General features: G+C 36.2%; 1 pseudogene; it reads left to right on the top strand.

Moving 5' to 3' along the window:
- The first annotated feature begins 1,711 nt into the window (after nucleotides 1-1,711).
- LOC111730114 lies at nucleotides 1,712-1,830 on the top strand (annotated as a pseudogene).
- The last annotated feature ends 4,530 nt before the right edge of the window (nucleotides 1,831-6,360 follow it).

Genomic DNA, 6,360 nt, shown 5'->3' on the forward strand with positions numbered 1-6,360 from the left:
TCATATTGTTCCAGTAGTCTATCCTGGGATATTCTCATTGCAGTGACAAAGACTGAAGCAGAGGAAATGGAAGCAGGCAAGCAAATGCTTTTCTAAGTCTCTGCTTGCACCACCTTTGCTAACATTATGTTGGCCAAAGCAAGTCCCCTGAGCAAGCTCAGGGTGGCAGGGTTCTACAGAGTTATAGGGCAAAGGGGAAGGATGTGGGGTGGCCATTAATTGAGGCCATTGGTTATATTCATCTCTAATGCAACTGTCAAATGCAAATCTGATAAATGATGTCAAAATAGGTGCATCAAAATTGCCAGGGAGTGCATAGTAAAATTGCAGGTCTTCAGATTCCCACCCCTCAGAGATGCTTAGAGTGGGATTGGGTACCTATAGTTCTAAAAACTCCTCAGGTAATACTGATGATGAGCATGTTTGTGAACCCCTGGTCTAGAACTCATTTCTGTTTAATAATATTAATTAAGCTCTTATGATGATAAGTGCCTCAAGGGATATAGAAAGAGGTTTAAGCTGAAGTTGGTGTTTCTTCCCAATGAGCTTCTAATTTCAGGCAGATAAGACTAATATGTGATAGTTATGTAGCAGCAGATGAGTTTTCAATCCCATTGCTGCCATGACTCTTCCCTGGCCTAAAATCTGTCCTGGCTCTAGGGATCCATGCTATTAGATCATTTTATTACCTAACTGACACATTTCATTCTGTGTGTGCCATGCAAATTTAGCTAGACTTAAAAGGGGCTGAGAATAGATGTTTTCTTCCCAGAGGACCAAGGATGCCAGGGGATCAGTAGAGTTACTATTGTAAGTGAATTAACTGTGAAAATGTATTAGTACCAAGCATCTGTAGACTGAATAAAGTAATCTCCCAAATATACATACAACTGTTTTCCCCAAAGATATTTGTATACTGTTATGATTAGTAATAGATAGGCATTACTGAAGTCATTATAACCAATTATTTGTGTATTTATATATAATCTCAGTCAACAGGGAGTGAATATATAACTAATTAATATTTTGTGGAAGTTCATATAATTTTTTCAGTTTAAAAGTTAGAGACTATATTAGTCTGTTCCTGCTGCCATAACAAAATACAGCAAATTAAGTGGCTTAAGCAACATATATTTATTTTCTCACAGCTCTGCAGGCTGGAAGTTTTTGATCAAGGTGCCAGCAGTGTTGATGTCTGATGAGAGCCCTCTTCCTGGCTTGTCCTCACTGCGTCCTCACATGGCCTTTTCTCTGTGTAAGTGTAGAGGGAGAGCTCCAGTGACTCTTCTTCCTCTTATGAGAACATTAGGCCATCAGATTAAGGCCCCGCCCTTTTGCCCTCATTTAACCTTAATTACCTTCTTAAAGGCCCTATCTCCAAATAGTCACTTGAGGCTCTATGCTTCAACGTATGAATTTTGTGTGTGTTTGTGTGTGGGAGTAGGGGCACAATTTAGTCTATAGCGGGAGCCATTGTGTTAGACTGTTATCGAATGTAATAAAATGCTTTCACTCCTTATTGATGCCATTTAGGGTTCAGAAGCTTCCCTAGCTCAGACATTTAGGGTGCTGACTCTCAAACATTTTTGGATTGTAGCTATCTGAGGTTGCTGAAAAGATCCCTTGGCCTCCCTACATCATGTGTTCCAACTAGATTATATAAAGAAATGGGACCAAAAATATGTGGATTGTATGCTTACTTTAAAAATCAGTCTATGGCCATGCCACTCTGAACAAGCCTGATCCTGTCTGATCTCGGAAGCTAAGCAGGGTCAGGCCTGGTTAGTATTTGGATGGGAAACCACCTAGGAAGACCAGGTGCTGTAGGCGTAAATAAAATTAAAAAAAAATAAATAAAGGATTATAAACTGACAAGGTCCTTGCAATCTAAGAGGTCAACCAAGGGTTGCCTCACCTAAAAACAAACAAACAAACAAAAAATAAAAATAAAATGATAACCTTATATATAGATTTTATACTCTAGAACATTGCAATACAAACTTAAATAATCAGATCATCTTATTATGCTCATCTTGATCATGTGTTGCACTTTTAAAAGAAGAAGCAAAATTTCTTCACATCACCAATAAATATGCAGTATAAACATATATTTTACATCTTTATCAATAAGGGCATGGCTGGTTAATACTAGAATTGCAATGCCTTTGTATTTTCATTATAACTATCAGAATATTTTAGTGTTCTAATCTGCATATGCGCTTTTTTGGAAGCTAAGCAGGCAAATGTTATGGCATAGGGGTTAAGAGAGAGGGCTCTAAAAGCAAAGGTCAGCAAACTATGACCTACATGCCAAGACCTTCATGCTGCTTTTTTTATAAATAAAGTTTTGTCAGAACACAGCTGTGCTCATTTGTTTACTTAGGGTCTAGGGCTGCTTTCAGGCTACAATAGCAAAATTGAGTAGAGACGAAATGGCCTATAAAACCTAAAATATCTACCATTTGACCTTTCACAGAAGAAGTTTGCCAACCCCCAATCTAGAATAAAGATCCTTGAGTTCAAATTCTGGTTCAGCAGTTTATAGCTGTGTGATCTCAGGCAAGCTATCTAGCCTCTCTGTGCCTTGGTTTTCTCATCTGTAAAATGAGGACAATAATATTACCTGCCTCAAAGGGGTGTTAAGAGCATTAAATGAGCATGTAAAGATCTTAGCATAGGGCCTGGACTAAAAAAACCTGCTCAAACAGTAGTTGTTATTATAACTGAATAAGCCACAGCAAACTAAATTTATAATGAAGATGCTAAACTAAGAGCAATTTATAATTAAAAAGGAAATTAACAGTAACTAAAAACCTGACCAGCTCAAATCAACGGTGGTGAGGCTCCTCCCTATTTGTCCTTTCTGAAAACTTGCAGGAATTCTGTTTTTATGTGGAGCATGCCCAGTGGGAGCTTTTGAGCACTGGCAAGCATTGCCTGGCATTGAGCCATCTTAGGAGAATATAGATTAATCCTTAGTAAACTCTGGCAATATACTATGTTTAGTTTATTAATAACACATTTAGTAACCCTTAATAATTCACTTAGTAATTTACCAGCAAATAGCCTTTAGCCATTCATAAAAATAGAAGTCAGTGGAATTAAATTATTTTTGGTTCTATTCATAGCCTACCAGATCATCCTTTGTAACTATCTCACCCTTTCCTAACTGGATAGGCAGCCATCTAGTTCATAAGTGTCAATGAAACCAAGTCATGGATTTAATTCCTAGTTACACTGTCAACTTGATTTTCTCCTGTGGCCACAGACTGTACCTTTCACCACGGTCAGCTGTGGCAAATTGGCCCCTGGCAAAGATTGAGTAGTAGTATGAGTGGCTGGGTGAATTCAAATATCTTAGCCCTGATGGAAAATACACCCCAGTGATGAGTGGTAGGTCACTAGCATCATGTTTTGTTAAAGGAAGTTCATAACCCAAGAGAGAAGGGCACTGGAGTTTGCTCCCAGTTTACCTTAGGGGTTATGTGAGGTCATTGACAGTTGCTTCCATCAGGGGCTAGTTTTGCAATTGGATGGTTAACACCTGGAATAGTAGTCATAAAGAATAAACTCGTTGTTTAATTAGGAGTAGGAAACGTGAATAGAAAGTTCCTTGTCTAATCTGTTGGTTGTTTGGATCCTTATCACTGTCAGAAGTCACTTTACAGGATTTCAAAATGAAATGAAAATAATCATTAACCTGAGAACATGACTAGAAAAGAGCCATTAAGAATGGTTACTCAGAGGCAAGGCAAGCTTCTTTCACCAGAGTAAACTCTAATTGTATTTTCTTTTTTAAATATACAATAGATGTTTAAAAACATTCCTATGGGTGGTTTGTGCACAAAATGCCCCACGCTAAATGCCTGGTCTTTTCTTATTTCTCATGCTCTGTTGACGGTCTCTCTGGTCTGTGAGAGTTTTGGCAGAGCCCCCCTCTTTGTTCTTCCTCTTCTGTCTCTATTTCTTCAAGTTCTGCGGCTACCTGAAGATCTCCCTCCTTTGCTCTCCACCCTCCCCCAATGGTTTTCTCATTTTTCATTCCTGTCCTTGAAGACTCCTTGCAAATCCAGCCTAACTTCAATCAAGTGAAAGCGAGCTGTCTATATCCAACTTTTTTTCCCTGAGTCAGAAATGACTAGATAATGTATTATTGAAAAGAAAGAAGGACATAAAAGAATGTAGGTGTGAATTCACAGTTCTTGTTCACCTTGTTTTTTAAAATAACATATATTTCTTGATTATAAAAGAATTACTTGTCCATCGTAGGAAGTTTGGCAAAATAACACTAATAGAGAAAAACATAATCACCCATAATCCTACCATGCAGCAAAGCCACCGTTAGTATTTTACTGTATTTCTTTTTTTCTCTTCACTCATATATTAATTACACTTATACCTGCATACATTTCTGTTAAAAATTTACATTATAATAATAGCTCATATTTATAGAGTGCTTACTCTGTACTAGATCTATGCCAGACATTTTATGTATATTATTTCATTTAATCTTCATTATAACCCCATGAAGTATGACATATTATTATCATGTAAAAATGAGGAAATAGAGCCTAGAGAATAAAATTACTTGACCAAGATAAGTAAGGATGAAAACTCAAGCAGATCAGAGCTCATATTATTAACACTATGCTATTCTGGTCACTGTTCTGCTCTATTAATTTTAGATTTAATTATTTAAGTTTAACTTAGTGATTTGAGGATCAATTTTTAAAAACCTGAATCATCTTTGAAAAAAATAATTTAATATGTATTAATAATGGTTCAAAATATATAAATTTAAGTTTCCTAACAGAGTGCCTTTTTTGCCTTCCATAAAATGGGTTGAAGAATTATTACACATAGGAAATGCCATAAACTGAACTCTAGTCTTATCATTTTCCTTGTTTCTCATTCCTACTTTACTGTTCTAAATGAACTGATGAATTTGTCAGGTAAGAAAGGGAGGAGGCAAAATTCTTTCATTAACCCATAAAGGATTCACATTCAACTTCTTCCTCCACTAACTCCTTCTGAATAACCATTACACTCATAAATACTAAATCCATTTGCTTGCTTTCTCATTGTACTCTCCTAATAGTTCCCCATGGTACTAATCATGAAATGGGCAGGAGTTGAAGTTCTTAGTTGACTTAACAACATACGACAAAGTTATGATTTCCCTAATGATTGAGTAGATTAAATGTATATAAACATTTTATTGTTTGTTCTGTTATATTTTATCAGTATACAATGTGCATTTTCTTCTATTACTGATTTATGTCTTATTAAATAATACTCTACCATAGTGTAATTAGAAATTCAACCTCATCTCCATCTAAAAATATTTGTATGGGAAAATGTTATCTGAAATTATTATACATGTGTACATTTATAATCTGCTTTTCCACATGGTGGTTCAGTGATTTATATATTTTAAAGGGCTGAATAATTCTCGATTCTTCAGATATATTTACTTATTTGTGAACATGTAAAGTATATTTTATAAATGAGCTTCAGGGGGCACTGCTGCAGAATTTCTTTGAACTGTTGTCATTTGGTTCCTGGATTTCCTGTGAAATACCAGCACAACTGCTTATTACTAAGAAAGCAGAAAAAATAAGGTATTCTTGCAGTACCTGATTTCAAATGCTGAATAACACAGTTAATTTAGAATAATAAGATTTTAGGCTATAACAGATATGCGATATAAGATAAAATTATTCACTTTAGCCCCTTCATTTTATGGATGGATGAGGAAACTGAGTTTCTGGCTTGCCCAAGTTCAACAGCTGGAAGTAAAGTCTCCTGCCCAGGAACAACCAAATCTTCTATAGTGTCTTAAAGTAAAAGGCATTTTTTTTTCCCCCACTATTCCCCAAAGGTTTTTGGATTTAGAAAAACTATCTGGAAAATTGAACATTTCCTCATATCCATAGCTTCTGAAATGGAGTGGCCCCCCACTCTCCCACAACTTCTGCAACTGGGGGTATGCAAATATCATCTAAATGGTCGAGGTTTTGAATTACTTTTAGAGGTACAGAAAAATTGCAAGAATAGTCCAGAGAGTTTCTATATGCCCCTGTCCCAGCGCACTCCAATTTAGTATCTTGCATGTCACAGTATAATTATCATAACCAGAATATTGACATTGCTGTAATACAATGAACTAAACTAAAGACTCCACTTGAACTTCAGTCTGAAGTATCCAACTAATGTCTTTTTGCTGCTGTTGTTGTTCCCAAGATTCAATTCAGGATTTCACACTGCATTTAGTTGTTATTTCTCTGTGGTCTCCTATAATCTGCAGTAGTTCCTAAGTCCTTCCTTATGACCTTAATATCCCCCACCCCCTCAAAAAAC

Source organism: Pteropus vampyrus, unplaced genomic scaffold (assembly GCF_000151845.1).
Source record: "Pteropus vampyrus isolate Shadow unplaced genomic scaffold, Pvam_2.0 Scaffold301, whole genome shotgun sequence".
Taxonomy (NCBI): Eukaryota; Metazoa; Chordata; class Mammalia; order Chiroptera; family Pteropodidae; genus Pteropus; species Pteropus vampyrus.